The 14863-nt window shown below is 44.3% G+C and overlaps 1 long non-coding RNA gene across 4 annotated transcripts in view; it reads right to left on the bottom strand.

Annotated features, from left to right (window-relative positions):
* Positions 1–1197: 1197 nt before the first annotated feature.
* The window catches only part of LOC116446005, a 29601-nt gene continuing 15935 nt past the window's right edge, over positions 1198–14863 (bottom strand). For 2 of the 4 annotated variants that reach the window (XR_004240979.1, XR_004240978.1), the window contains exons 2-4: positions 7749–7932; positions 5543–7311; positions 1198–3965 (exon numbers count right to left, since the gene is read on the bottom strand). This is a non-coding gene — a long non-coding RNA (uncharacterized LOC116446005). Of the gene's footprint in view, positions 3966–5542; positions 7312–7748; positions 8314–14863 lie in introns of those variants that run through there. The other 2 variants (XR_004240980.1, XR_004240977.1) reach the window with 2 other exon arrangements.

Here is a 14863-nt window from a genome sequence, read left to right as displayed (position 1 = left end):
ACAAGTGATGAGGTTCAATAAGGCAAAGTGACAGGCCCTGCTTGGGTAACAACACGACACAGCACTACAGGCTGGGGGAAGAATGGCTTGAGAGCTGCTCAACAGAAAGGGCCTTAGGGTTTTTAAGAGAAGCTGAACATGACCCAGAGTGTGCCCAGGTGGCCAAGAAGGCCACGGGCATCCTCACCTGTATCAGCAATAGTGTGGCCAGCAGGGTTTGTCCCCCTGTCTTTGGCACTGGTGGGGCTGCACGTGGACTACTGTGTTCAGTTCCAGGCCCCTCACTACAAGACAATGAGGTGCTGGAGAGCGTGCCTGGAGAAAGGCAACGGAGCTGGTGAAGGCTCTATCAAGCATTTTATGAGGAGCAGCTCAGTTCCTTATAGGGATGTTTAGTCTGGAGAAAAGGAGGCTCAGGGGAGACCTTATTGCTCTCTGTAACTAACTGAAAGAAGGTTGTAGTGAGTTGGGGGATAGTCTCTTCTGTCATGTTTCTAGTGAAATAACAAGAGGAAATGGACTTAACTTGCACCAGGGGAGGTTCAGATTAGATATTAAAAAAAAAATTGTCACTGAAAGTGATTAAGCATTGGAAAAAGTTACCCAGGGAGGTGGTGGGGTCACCATCTCTGGCAGTGCTCAAGAGGCTTCTGTGTGTGACATTTAGGTATGTGGTTTAGGAGTCATTGTGGTGGTGCTGGGTGGACTCAATGATCTTGAAGGTATCTTCCAACCTTGATGATTCTGTGATTCATATAATCCATTTTATAGGCAAGTTTTGCAGCATATGTAACGCCCAAGTCAATAGAAGGCTGCAGAACAAGAGCTAACAAAAGATTTCCTGTGAAAAGGATGGCACTTTGAGGAAGGAAACTGTTTATTTAGTGCTGCTAGAACTTATGGTCAGAAAATAGAAAACCCCTGAAGTTCATCCATTAGCAGCTGAAGCCCTGACAGCTTTTCTACTGCTATATGAATAGTAAATCACCTGCTGTCACCATCTGGATCTCAGTTCCTGGAGGAAGCCTGCTAGCCCCAGGAGAAGGTGGGCATTCATCATGATCATCCTCTTTCTGACACTCCCTGGGCCCCTCACAGACCAGTGCTGGAGACAACTTCTGTGCATCTCTTGCCAAATGTAGTCAGAACAAGCCTCTGGAACAGCTTAAATAGCAGCAACATGAGAAGGAAGCAACATAGTTTGACAGGATCTTTATTTTCAGAGATTTGAAATGGAACAGGTTCTTCCTACCTGCCTCTTTATCAAGAAAGCCCACCACTTTCTGGGGAAGAGTTTTAAATGCAGAAATTCATTGCGTCTTTGAAACGTGATCTGTTAATGCACTCAATTTTAGGAGGAAGGAAGAAAGGCTCACATTTACAGTGCAGAACCAAAAATAGCATTCTTTGCTTTCAGGATCTCACTGCCACTCCCTGTGCAATGCAGTGAGCAGCTGCAGAAGGTACCAACCACAGAATACCTTCATCTGGGCAAGGGCAGTTGTGTAAGGAAAGGTTTAGATGTGTTGTTTCACAGAAGGATTGCCACTGCCCGATAAGGAACACAGTCACAGGATACCACAGGTAGAGTGCAACTTGATTCAATTGCCCATCAGAAAGCTGGGAAAAGAAAATATCTGCCATTTGCAAACCCAAGTAGTGCAGGGGAAAGGAGGGCAAGTCACGTTCCCCTGCATTCACAGGGTTCAGATTATCTACTCATTACGCTTCCCAAAATATTGCTTCCCACAGCACTCTGCAATGCAGTCTACAAAAGTGGAAGTAATCTGGGCTGCACAGTTGACTTCAGCTCTGATAGAACACTTGGTTGTGTTATGTGTAACGCTCATGTTATTGTCAGTGCGCCAGCAAATGTCATTGCTTTTTCTGGGAATATACCATGTCAGAAAATCATTTGGGGAAGGATTTTAATTTTCCATTGGGTTCAGCAGCAGCTGAGTGCTTTCCTCACCGCATGTCAGTAGATCAGACAAGTCCATCCTTCTGCTTCCCATCAGCACGTGGCACAACAGCTTCCAGTCTCAGCAGTTGCAGCTCCCCCATCCGTGAGTTAAAACAGCATTTGTGTTATGGCCTTTTTTTGCCTCTGCTATGCAGCACTATGACTTTTCAGGTTTTAACAACAGTGACAGGAGTCCTCAGCATCCTGTCACAGCATTGCACTGTGAAATGTCTTTTTGGCAACTCCAAGTTTCAGGCTGATGAGTTCAGCAGCCCAGTTCCTGTGGTGTTAGAGGTGCTGGGTCAGTACCCCACTGAGCAAATCTGAAGACCCCATTGGACCAGACTCCAACTAAATCCAGGATGGACAGACAGACAGTCCCAGCTCCAGAAGCTAAAACCTGGAAAACCAACCCAGATGCCTGCCCACCTCACTTACCTGTTGGAATGTCCTTTGGGGAAAATTCCCTGATATGACACCCCTTTAAACACTTCACATGTCAAAGTCTCAGCTCTTTGCTCATAAAACCAGCATGGCATGGTTCCTTCACCTACACGGAGTTGTGAAATTAATTATAAATGGATTTGAGTTCATTATCTGAGAGGAGCTATAGAAGTGTGACTTATTTTAATAATGCATAAGTAATAATTTATTTAACATTTCTCTGTATTCCTCACCAGGTTCCTGAACCTGACTGTGCACTTTCCTGCTCTGTCTGCAAGTTCTCTCATGAAAGCTGACAATAAGCTTCAAACATTTTTGTTGATGGTTTTTTTTTAGGGTAATGAGATTCTGTGTCACAGTCATTAAAGTTGTGGCACCTGTTCTGTTAAAAAACAGGATATCAAGTTTAAATGGAACAGGGTATGACAAGAAATTAAAAGAATCAAACAACTACTTTGTAAACACAATTTGCTAAATCCAGTAATTAGAATTAGTCTTATTTCTCCACAGTGAGTTTATGCTGTGATGTGGCACATTTGTTTCAAGGCTACGGAGTCTGGATGGAGTAAAATGGAAGTTCAAACACTGAATGCTGTGTGCTGCTCTCTCTGCAGAATCAACCTGTGTTTCAAAATGACACAAAAATACAGCAAATGTTTATTTAGACTCCATTGAACTATACAAAAGGAAAATATTTTTCCAGGAGAAAAGAAAGAAATAACAATGTGTCCTCCCTATAATCTGCATTGCAGGGATACACATCTGAGGTGAGGCAGGCAAATATTCGGAGGCTGAGGCTGGTGAAAGCTGGTGGGCTTTGCCAAGTCAAGCACAGAAAGTCCTGAGTCAGCCTCGCCTCCAAAATCAGGCAACTGTAAATAGAAAGCTCTTTGGATCTATGATATTCTCGGTATTCTGGAGCTTTCTGTCTCTGTAACAGCAAGAAACATCCTGTAGATTTGGTTTCAAATGAAATCTGAGTTTGTTTTCTAGCTGAGGGCAAATGACAGCCCCTGGGGAACACCAAGATACCATTGGGTTTGTGGGGACTATGGCTTGCTGTGCCAGGCACAAGTGTAGGAGGGACTGGTGGCCATCTAGGCTTTAAATCCAGGTAAGGAGAAGCGTGTGTACCATTCCTTGGGTTTAGCCTTCCCAGGGTTTAGGCTTCCTCATGAAGATGCACTCACTAGGGGTGTTTGTATCTCCATGACTTTTGCTTGGCAGCACCCGCAAGAGCCAAGAAGCTGCAGGTTTCAAGGGAAGCAGTACCAGAGTCCAAGAAAGAAACAATGATAAGAGGTTTCTGTTACTGGGAGACAATTATTCAAACTGCTTCTTGCAGGGAGGGTATCTCGTTATCCTCTGTCAAAGACTTTGAAGTAGAAAGACACCTTACTTGGGCTTCAGCTTCCCCATTAATGGGGTTAAACAGGGAAAAGGAACAAGGACAGGAGGATAAAGGAGCACAGCCAAACTTCATGAGGTTACTCCAGTTGGTGCGAGAAGCTGTCCAAAGAAATCACTTATTGAGGTTGATGTAATAATGTAACAGGAGCTGTTAAAAAAATGATTGTGTTACAAACATCTTGTGCGAAAGGATAATGCTTTTGAAAATATTTTCTAAGCTTATAAACTGTTCAGAGCACAACTGCAGTGCTGGAAATAGGAAAAGCAAACCACTGACTGGAGAACTGAAGGTCGCACTGGAACTCAATGGGAAGTAATTTTAATTTATTTACTAGTAGGAACAAAGTGAGAGACAGTGTTCTGTGCAGCTTTTGACTGTGGAGGGATTTTTCTTCTGCTGGACTCAGGGAAGGCATCATTTCTGTCATTAAATCTCCAGTTTAGACATATGGACTTGCTGCTTCTGCCTTTTAGCCTTTCTCCCAAAAGGACTGCAACCACCTTTCTCTGTTTCTATGCTCTTCCTTACCTTCACCCACAACAAGGACCTCTTACACAGCTCAGGAAGCACCATGGTGTATTACTCAAGGGGTATAGCCTTTCACAGCTGGCGCCTGAGTAGCAACCTCAGGACAAAAAACGAATAATAACTATAAAAACCCAAAACCAACCAAACAAAAAAAGCAGAAACAGCCTAGGAAAAAAAAAAATGCAGCAAAAAAGAAAATAGCAGCTGTTGCCTTAAGAGTATTTTTCTTTCATGTAAGTGTAATCAGAGCTGCAACACCGTGTTCCCTGGCAGCCTCCGGACACTGGTAACTAAACCCGGCGTATAACCCTGCCATTGGTTCTGCCAGGGATGGCAGAGGGCTAAGCAAGGGTCAAAAGTTTATGAGAGGCTGTGTCTGTGCTGACACGTGGAGGGGAGCATGTTCCCGCAGCACACACGGCTCTCCATGCGCTCGAAAGGTCACTGCAGCCGCCAGGCTGAGCGCAGCGCGGCGGGGAAGAGGCTGGGCGGGAGCTGCACCGGGAAGGGGGAGCAGGAAAGTGGCATGCGGGGGGACCAGAGGGGGCTTCTGTGGGAAAGGGGCTGGTGGAGGTGGGACACGGAGAGAAGACATGGAGGTGGGACACGGAGAGACAGAGAGGTAATAATGGCAGAGGAGACTCACAGCCTGGGCTGACAATAGACTGGTCTCACACAGGCAGATGTTATGCTTGGCAGGGCTGAGGAGGGGACTTGTTCGGTTTCCCAAGACTGGGAAAAGGTCAGTAGGACAGAGATCATCCTACTAACAATGTTTCTTAAGTAATTGTTTCCTGTCTGCAACCATTTTGGAAAGGAATAAAGAGAGCATGATGCAGGGAAGCAAGCTGCACAGTATCTGCTGTACCATGAGGAAGGAACCACTGCTCTCTGCTGCTTTTGTGTCCAGAAACACCCCACACCAAACAGAGAACCTGTTCAAATGCTAAGACAAACCCGGGCAGCTGGGCCTCGGCTGTCTGCAGTAACCCACAGGCTGTGACCTCCAGAAAGTATTCCAGCTGTGCCAGACACTCTCTTCACACATAAAAACCTGGCAATAAAAGCTTTGACACCAACGATTGCAATGGTGAGATGAAGACAAGATGCATTTGGGAAGGCATCCCCCTCTCCTGTAAAGAGACAATACAGAAATGCCCAGTTTTATCCCACCCTTGGTTTTTGTACTTCCTTACCTCCAAGCAAATGCAGTGCAAGCTAGAAGTGCCAGCCCATGACACTGACATCGCCTTTTCTTTGTGCATTGTCTTAAGTATACGAGACTTGCAGAAGAATCAAAGTCTTCACTATGTTGAAATGAATTTCAGTCTCATCTTTGGCTTCATTTCCTGTGGTATTAAATAAATCTTCCTACTAATACCAGAGGAGCAATGGAAGGCAGAATCTGCATTATCTGTATCTAAGAGAAGAAAAGGAAGATTAGTTATCGACCTGATTGATCTCAGTGTTATTGTTTCATAGCTAGCAGGCTCCATCAGCACATAATTGCCTCCAGCATGGAAGAGCCCTTGACTCAGCTGAGACTGGTACTCCCTGTGCCAGGTACGGACTGCCTACGAGACAGTCCTTGTCCTCATGAGTCATCTAAGTGGATAAAACAGTTCAGAAAGGCAGGGAACAAGCAGATCCCTGAGCACTAGTACTAGACAGACCGTATTTCCCAAGGATATTTTTTCCTAACGTGACTGGCTTTTTGTCACCTTCTACAAGGTGGCCTTGTAGACAAAAGGGCATCCACATTGTATAAAGCCATTACAAAGAAAAAACCTCTAAAAAGGCTGACAGCTTACTGCATGAAAACCAAAAGCAGTCTTTGCAGAGCAGGACAGAACAGAAGGCAGAGTGCTAAACTCCTTCAGTTACAGATCACTAAATTTGAAGGAAAAATTAAGAAAAAAAAAGCCAACAAAACACAAACTCCAAATCCTCCTCAGCTCTGAAGAAAACTATCACCCATTGAAAACGGATATTTTAATCTTTACTTTGTCCAAGTCCAGGAGAATAATTTTGGAGTTGCTGAAAGTACAGTAAATAAAATACCAGATGAAGACAAAAGCACTGGAAGTTGGTGATAACTAAATTCACTCTTAGTCATTTCTATGGGCTTCCTTTGCTGAAATGATGTAGGCTGCACCTAGAAAAAAGAACCATTTCCATGAGAATTTGTAATTGTAATTTGTTATAAATATATCATAATATTTACAAATACAAAAAATATAATTTGTTATAAATACTCCATACTAGGCTCTCCAGCATTTAGTAACAAACACCAATCTGTTATGTACCACAGCCTAATGTTTGTAAATGTGTTATCACTAATTATCACTTTTCGGTGCTAGATATTTCAGTTTTGGGATCAAGTGGGGTATTTAAATGATTCTTGAGTACCACGGTGAGGAGCACTGTACAAATGCTTGTGATCAGATCAGGGATCTCAATGAAAGAAGAGAGAAAGAAAGGTCTTTGGCTTAATTACAGTGGCACTAAGCAGCCCCTGCAGTGTGGGGCTGGAGAGCAAGGACAGGCTTTAGCACCTACCAGCAATGCTGCTCAGTGTCTGCAAGGGCAAACGCAGCGGGGTGGGATTAATGGTGACACCCCGGAGCCAGGAACCCGTGTCACACCCACACAGCCCAAAAAGCCCCCTGGGGTCTCCCACACCTGCAGCATTCATGGTGACAGGGTAAAATATAAGATACACCACCATGAGTGCACAGTAAATTTTCTTGGCCATTGTTAAATATCTAATCCCAAGATCTGCTTTCTGACAGTTTTACACTAGGCAGGTCCCTTTCTTTTCATGAGACCATTCTGAGGTTTTTGCATATGAGGACAATTAAATATCACTCTCTGTACCTTGTAATGACCAGGGGTGCAGCCTGTAGTTCACAGATCCCATGATACTGAAGTCTCAGAGACCTTCTGCATACCTCAATTTCTCTACCTGTGAAACAGAGCTGAATATATTTGTGTCCATTTGGAAATTTAATGTCTCTAAACTGAAAGTACTTGGAGATTTTTCAAGCAAGCCTTACAAGTGTGAAATTTTTGAAAAATCAAATTTAAAAAAAAGTAAAATAAAGTAAAATCAAATCCTCAGCTTCCTTTTGTCAGCATGTCAAGTTTAATCATGAAGCATCAGCAGCATTTTACCATACTTACATAACAATGTGTTTATTAATTTATCCAGCAGGCTAACTCATGTTCCCATTGAGGAATATATAATCCTTAGCTATTATTTAGAACCTTTCATCCACAGATGTCAAAATACTTTACAAATGCTGCAGTGCCTTTTGTCAATGCATAACTTTTATTAACATCAGTAGAAAAAGGATTAAGCCAAACATGTTTCCTTGAAATAAATATTTATTAAGAAATTACCTTGTTTGTTCCACCTCACTGTCTTTCAAACGTGAGTGTCATCATAGCATTCACTGTTTACCCAGGGGCAGTGACTCATCCCTGCTCCGAAGGCGCTCTCAGAGGCCAGCAGTCATCTTTGTCAGAGCACAGGGAGCACTGGAGGAGTGACTGTATCCCGCTGCCCATCTCCACTGACCGCAGCCTGCACAGCAAACAAAAGCACAGACGTAAATTAATCACACAATTGCATTAGTGCCCTCTGAACCAGCACACTCAGCTAGTCCTCCTCTGAACTCTGCTGCACTGAAAAGACCTTCAGCTGGATCATGCTTAAGCAAAAGCATTAGCATTGAGTGCAAAGCAGCACCCTGTTCCCTCCCACACGGACTCTCATTAACCTAACATTGCCGCAGAGCCTTTGCTATGCTGGCAGCGCCTCTGAATGCTGGGATGTGAAATAGTTTGGGGTTCGTATGCCTTCTTTTAGATCAGTATCTGACAGCCAGCAGGCAGCCCAGTGGCTGAGAGGACATGTCAGTGGTGAGCAGCTAACCCAGCAGCACGAATCCCCTCCCCCAGAGCATCACTGCTCTGCAATCGCTTGGTGCTGCTATTTCTGCCCAGCAGGTGAAAATACACCTCACAGCCAGCCTCATGTAGCCCAGACGATTATCCTCTTGCCCTGCCTTGGTGTCAGGATGAGGGCAGCAGGCCCTTAGGTACTCTGTTGGGTAGCCACAGATGGGCTCTGCTGAGGTGTACTGGGACTCTGAAACACCTCCCAACAGGATTACTGCTAGACAGTAGGTTGAGGAGGGGAATACTCCAAGGCAGAAATGTCAAGAAGGGGTGATAGAAATCTGATTTTCACCCCTGAAAGGCATTTCTCTGTAACCTAAGATTAATGTCAATACAAACCCGGTACTCAGAGCTCAGCACCCACTTTGGACTTTAACATCTGAGCCATCCTTTTCAGAATAGGCAATGGACTTGTTCTCTTAAAGCATAGACAATACTAAAATTGTTGTTACAATCTCTAGAAAATGTGGATGATTTTTCCCCATTCTTCACTCAGCAACACTGCTACTGGTTTGAAATTAAATCAATCTAAATTTTATCCTGCCCTCAGGACAGCACTTATCTGTACTAGCTATGCCAGGTAGTGGATGCATGGTTCATGGGGATTAAACTGAAGAGATTCCGATTTCTAATCCAAGTGCAGAAGTGAGATAAGCATGGAGATGTACAGCCATGTACCAAGGAAGCTATTTTAGGCATGGGCAGTAGCAGAACATCAAAAACCTCAGTACCAAGAGCTTAGGGGCTTGTGACTTCTGAGTGTGCAGGACACAGGCAATGGTCATGGGACTACTGAACGTGAATGCTGCTGTCATTGTGAGAATATGGGCTGGGTCACTGGGCTGCAGCTCAGTAATGCAGACTCGAGGAATTCAGCTCAGGTGTGAAGCATGGGGTTGTCTCTTTGAGCCATACTGAATCACAGAAATTGCTGTGTAGACTTACTTGATGCAGCAAGAATTCTGTTTAATGATAGATTTTTTGCAACATCTCTATTGTGAAGGGAAGACTGATCTCTTAAGCCCTCATGTCACAGGGGTGCCTGGTGTCTGTCACAGCAGAATGAGATTTAATTCAATTCTAAAATTTTCTTTCCACTGCAGATGTTGAAGGTGCAATATAGAAAGTGCAACACAAGTCAACAGTCTGTTACTCAAATGCTTTTGATCCCCATTTCAATGCAGTTTCAGCCTACATCAATATTGACCTAAGAAAGGTGGTTTATTTCAGCAACAGGTTTATCTGTTTATTAATAGATAAACTGACAACTGAGGCAAGAAAATATAACTCCAGCAAGACCAACATAGTTGATTTTACTTGTGATATTCAGTGTTGCCTTTGAAAGATTTTAAAGCAGTGTAACTGGGCCTCTGGAGCTTGCCAGCTCTTATTAACCTTGATCAGCAGGAAGGCAGGCAGGCAGAACTAAGAGGCCCTCATGATTCAGCGTGACAGAATCTGACCTCTGTGTTTGCCTCCTGTGCAAATTCATGCAGAACAAACTAATGCTTAAATGCTGCATCTCTATTAGAGACATGGAATTCCAAACACAGCCAATTCTCCCTGAGCTGCTCCCAGAGCCCAAATCCCAGAGTGGGACGATGCAAGCCAAAAATGCAAACCCCACCCGGGCCAGGCACCCTGGGTCTGTAGGAAACTTGTGGTCAATGGGCACTGATTGATTCCACCAGGAAAGCCTGTATGGATCTGGAAGCAAGAGGAATTTCATATGCTGCCCACAGCGCTGTGGACGAGAAGCTGCTACCCTGCCCAGGCCAGAAAGGGCTGTAGCTACAAGACAGCAGAGATGGGCACACATGGGGTGCCAGAGGCTTTTGTGAAGGGCACAGGGTACAGAAGGGAGGGTGGAGGAGGGATGAAGAGGGCTGCAGCACTGTCTCCTCGCCTCCTCGCTTTGCCGGGAGGGCAGAGGGACACGCACAGGGAAGCACCCGACAGCGTCCCCACCATCCTGCAAGGGGCCCAGAGGAGTTGCCTGCAATGGTTGGTGCCTAGAAAGGAGGAATATTTTGCCACCGTGACTTAATCAGAAGGGCCAATGGCACAGGCTGTCTCCACTCCCGCTGCAGCGAGTGGCACCCGGCGCTGTGGGGCTGGCAGCCGCTGATGCAAGGAGAGGCAGCAAGCAGCCAGCAGCACCGGAACGGGAGCCCTGCCGGTCCTGGCGTCTCTCCAGAGAGAAGCGAAGCAAAACAAAAGAAAAAGTGACTCCCTGTGATTCAGTCTTTGACTTGTCCTAAAATAAACAATTCTCTAAGGCTCACAAATCACACATTAGAAAAGCCCCCGCCAACCAAAAAAGCATATATTCGTCTCCCTTGAATGCTCCACTATGCTTTCAACAACTAAAACCTGGAATAAATTTTCACTGCTTTTCTTTTGTGAACAGTAAATCCCTTCCTAAAATATGTATAAACTCAGAATGGGCAGCACTTTTTAGAAAAGAGTTTAAAAAAAAAATTATTAATGTTTTTTTTTGCATTGTATTTCATATGACATTATCATATTAAATTCAGTCCCATATGAAACTGTGGCATTTCATACTTACCTCGAGGGTGTTCCTGCTTATTTTAAATCAACACACTGTTTTATAGGTTTTAATGTTAAAGTGGGAGCTAAGGTTTGCTTTGATCTACTGACTTTTCTGACTGAGCACATTAATGCTCCAGACTGACCTGAAGATTAAGAAATAATATGTAATTCTATTCCTGGAACTGTGAAACATCTTTGCTCTTTGCACAACTTTTAATTTTTTACACAGAAAGGCATAAACCTATATTTTTTTCCAAATCACCATTGTTTCTGCTATATATATTTTATTACTAAACATGCCAGAGAGATATAAACAGAGAGAAAAAAATCTTGTTTGTCTTTAATTAAGAACATTTTTTGAAGCACTTATACAATGGTAATGTCAAAGGTTTCACACTTGTACTTGATGATAGCAGATGTTGTACAAATAACAAGGTAGAATCAACCCCTGTAGAGAAAGAAGATTTTAAAAATAGGGCTTATTAAGAAGCAGGAGGGACATGGAGTTGTTTTTGAAACTGGGGCCTTTCCATTTTCCAATATGCCCCATTTTTTCCATCCCTAAGGGTGTGACTGTAGCTCCCAATCAGCTCAGGTTTTGGGGAGAATTAACACCTGCACCGGGAGCCTCTGCAAAGGCAGGAATATGTGCAGAAAACTTACACAGTCACAGCTGAAAAATGGGACAAGCTGGGTAATATATTCACCATCTGTGGTACAAATAGAAAACACTGAAGACCACATCTAAATTTTCTGCCTGAAAATGACCGTGGGTGAGCATTTGGCTCACGTTTAAATGCAGAACCATGAGCTTTATCCTCCTACTCCTACTCCTCCTCCTCCTCCTCCTCCTCCTCCTCCTTCTCCTTCTCCTTCTCCTTCTCCTTCTCCTTCTCCTTCTCCCTCTCCTCCTCCTCCTCCTTCTCCTCCGGTAAAAGCTATCAGCTGGTGCTGCCAGTTATCTGTGCTGCCCACATCCCAGTCAGTGGCCTCCATGTTATCAGGCTGTCCTTCGTTTTTCACCATGTGCTTGCATTTCACCCCTCCTGCCTGGTGCCTGGGACGTGGTGCCAGTGGGCCGGAGCACCTGCACAGAGCCAGTGGACAAAACATGGGGCCTCTGGGACACCAAGGAACATCCTCTAAAGCATGGCGACACTGGGTCCCTGAATTTGGGCAATGATTGCCACACTGTCTTGAAACAGCTGTGCAATTTCTGGCTCTTTCTTATCCAGATGCCACATTTTATCCAGAGATGGCTGCAGCTTGATTCCGGATGGACTGAATCCCAGCACCTCACACAGACAAGCATCTGCCTAACTCTTCTTTCTCATTTAATTGCAAGCCCTCCACAAATGGGCTGAACCCTACAAACAGTGACTGCATTGGAAAGGAGCGGTGAGTACTCAGTGGATCCTTGGCTCAGGCACAGCACCTACATCTCTGAGTTGGTATCTCCATGTGAAAATCAGAGTCTCCAGTTTCCACAGAGACAATTGTCAAAAATACTTGTTTATTGATTATTCTCTTATTTACCTGACATTCCTTGTAATTATCTCATGCTATTCTTATTTATTTCATTTTGTTTTCGTTGTAAGTGTAATTAGCAGCAAAGCTGCTAGCAACACCTTAATGTTTCTGTGGATATTGGAAAGAATAAAATGGTCTTAATTTTTAAAGAAATCCTGGCAGCACTGATGTATCTGCTACTACAGATGGCAGTATATGTAACTTGCCAAGAGAGCATGAGTAACTTAATTTTTTTAAATTAGTAATTCTAGCATGGGTCAGAGCTGTCATGCCTGACTGACAGATTGTAGCCCATTGCTTTCCATCAGAGGACAAGGCTGGGTTTCTGATGTTTATAGGGGACACTACTTTATGTCTGTCCAAACCTTTTCATATCTGAGCTTCAAACCAGCAAGTCTGCAAGAGCAGTCCAGGGTTAAGATATCCAAGTACTCTGCACACAAGGTAAAAAATGGGAGTAGGGCTAGAGAATCTAGTCTGGGATGATCAAGCAAATATTTCAGACCCGGTAGCATCTGTATATGGAGCTATACCACAAACGCAAATAACTTCAAAATGAATTACAGATCTTTGCATAATAATTGCATTTTCACAGAGATGAATAAGGGCAGGTTTTCCAATGATAACTTTTGTTGTGGTTTCACCCCAGCTGGCAACCAAGCCCCACAGAGACACTCACTCACTCCCCCCACTAGCAGGACCGGGGAGAGAATTGGAAGGATAAAAGCTGGAAAACTCATGGGTTGAGATACAGACAGTTTAATAGGGAAAGCAAAAGCCACACACACAAGCAAAGCAAAACAAGGAATGAATTCACTGCTTTCCATGGGCAGGCAGGTGTTCATCCATCTCCAGGAGAGCAGGGCCCTGTCACATGTAATGGTGACTTGGGAAGACAAACTCCATCATTCCAAATGTTCCCCACCCTTCCTCCTTCTTCCTTCTTCTCCTCACTTTATACACTGAGCGTGGTGCCATATGGTCTTTGATCAGTTTGGGTCACCTGTCCTGGCTGCATCTCCTCCCAATCTCCACACACCCCCAATTTCCTCACCAGCGTGGCAGTAGGAAAGCAGAAAAGGCCTGGCCTTTAACTCTATGCCAGCCAAACCCAGCACGTTCCACCCCTTATTCCAAACCATTTACATCCTGTTCAGGTCCCACACTGTTCAACACAACTTCATTAACCACCCCCACCCTTGCCATTCTTTGATAATTGACAACTTTGACAACTTTTTAGCAGCTCCCATAAGATTATTGTGAATTTCCTCAACAGAGGATGAAGTCAGGTGGAGACACCAATCATAACTGATATTCTTTAGAACATCTTTTCTCAATCAAGCTGTTATGCTGAATGGAATCCAGCTGTTATTATGGACACCAGACAACCATCGCTGAGGATATTCAATTACTCCCTTGAGTAATTGAATTGCTCCCAGTTACCTGCTTGGAGCAACATCTGCTTCCTCAGACACAAAGGCACATACGACACACTAGTGGCTTCAGGAAAGCACTTGGGGTCCCTTGTTTCACTAGGAGTGTATTTAAGCCTGTAGTTTTTGTCTGCAAATAGCAGCCACTGCCTTTTCAGACGTGCTCTGAGCTACACACCATGGTGAACACTGGTGTCTTCAGGCAGATTCAGCAGCCCTTTTGTGCCCTGAGTTGATTGGTTGTGCAGCCAGTCATGGTAAGAAGCATTCCTATGTACGTGCCCACAGAGTTCCAGTGTTTTCTGATGTTGGCTATTGAAGGTTGCCATAATCCAGATGGATGAGGACGTAGAGATCAAGTTCCTCCTGTAAACTCTGTATTTCCTTGATTTTTGCCTGCCTAAAATCAAAATCCTTCTGTTCTCCTAATTGAAGGAGTGTATTTTGGCAGGGAATATAAATTGCATTTTTGTCTTTGGTTGGACAGTCTTAAAATAACTGTCAGCCTTCGTTCTTTCAGAGACTGGATAGTGTGGGTATTTATAGCAAAACTGGTTTGATGGGTTAAGACTGAAAAATTAGAATCTATATTACATTTCAAAATATTACTGTGCAGTTCTGAGATGCTGCCATGGAGACTGCATCATTACTCTGCTTTACATGCGCATTCAGTCACTAGGTCTCCTCAGGCTTTCAGAGCAATTCCACCACAACCCTCTTCCAGCTTCCAACCATGAAGCTTCAATTCCTTCTTCAATGTAAAATAGTCAACAGAGCCATTGCAGTAGCCCAACCTTAGCTCTCCAATGGCTCCCCATCTTTGTTCTTCCCCTGCTCTGAACCTGGAGGTCATGATTAGAAAAATACCAACTTCCTTTCATCACCTCCAGAGCACAAAACAAGGGCTGGCAGCAGGGTGCTGCACAGCAAGTCACACATGCTGCCTAGAGAGGCAAATGCATGCGGTCTGAGGACAGCAGGAGCACCCTTTTCTGTATTTTCCAATCTCGCCACTATTTCGCCACAGTTTCCAGACTG

This window comes from Corvus moneduloides, chromosome 6 (assembly GCF_009650955.1).
Source record: "Corvus moneduloides isolate bCorMon1 chromosome 6, bCorMon1.pri, whole genome shotgun sequence".
NCBI lineage: Eukaryota > Metazoa > Chordata > Aves > Passeriformes > Corvidae > Corvus > Corvus moneduloides.
This window is presented reverse-complemented; position numbering and strand designations above follow the sequence as displayed.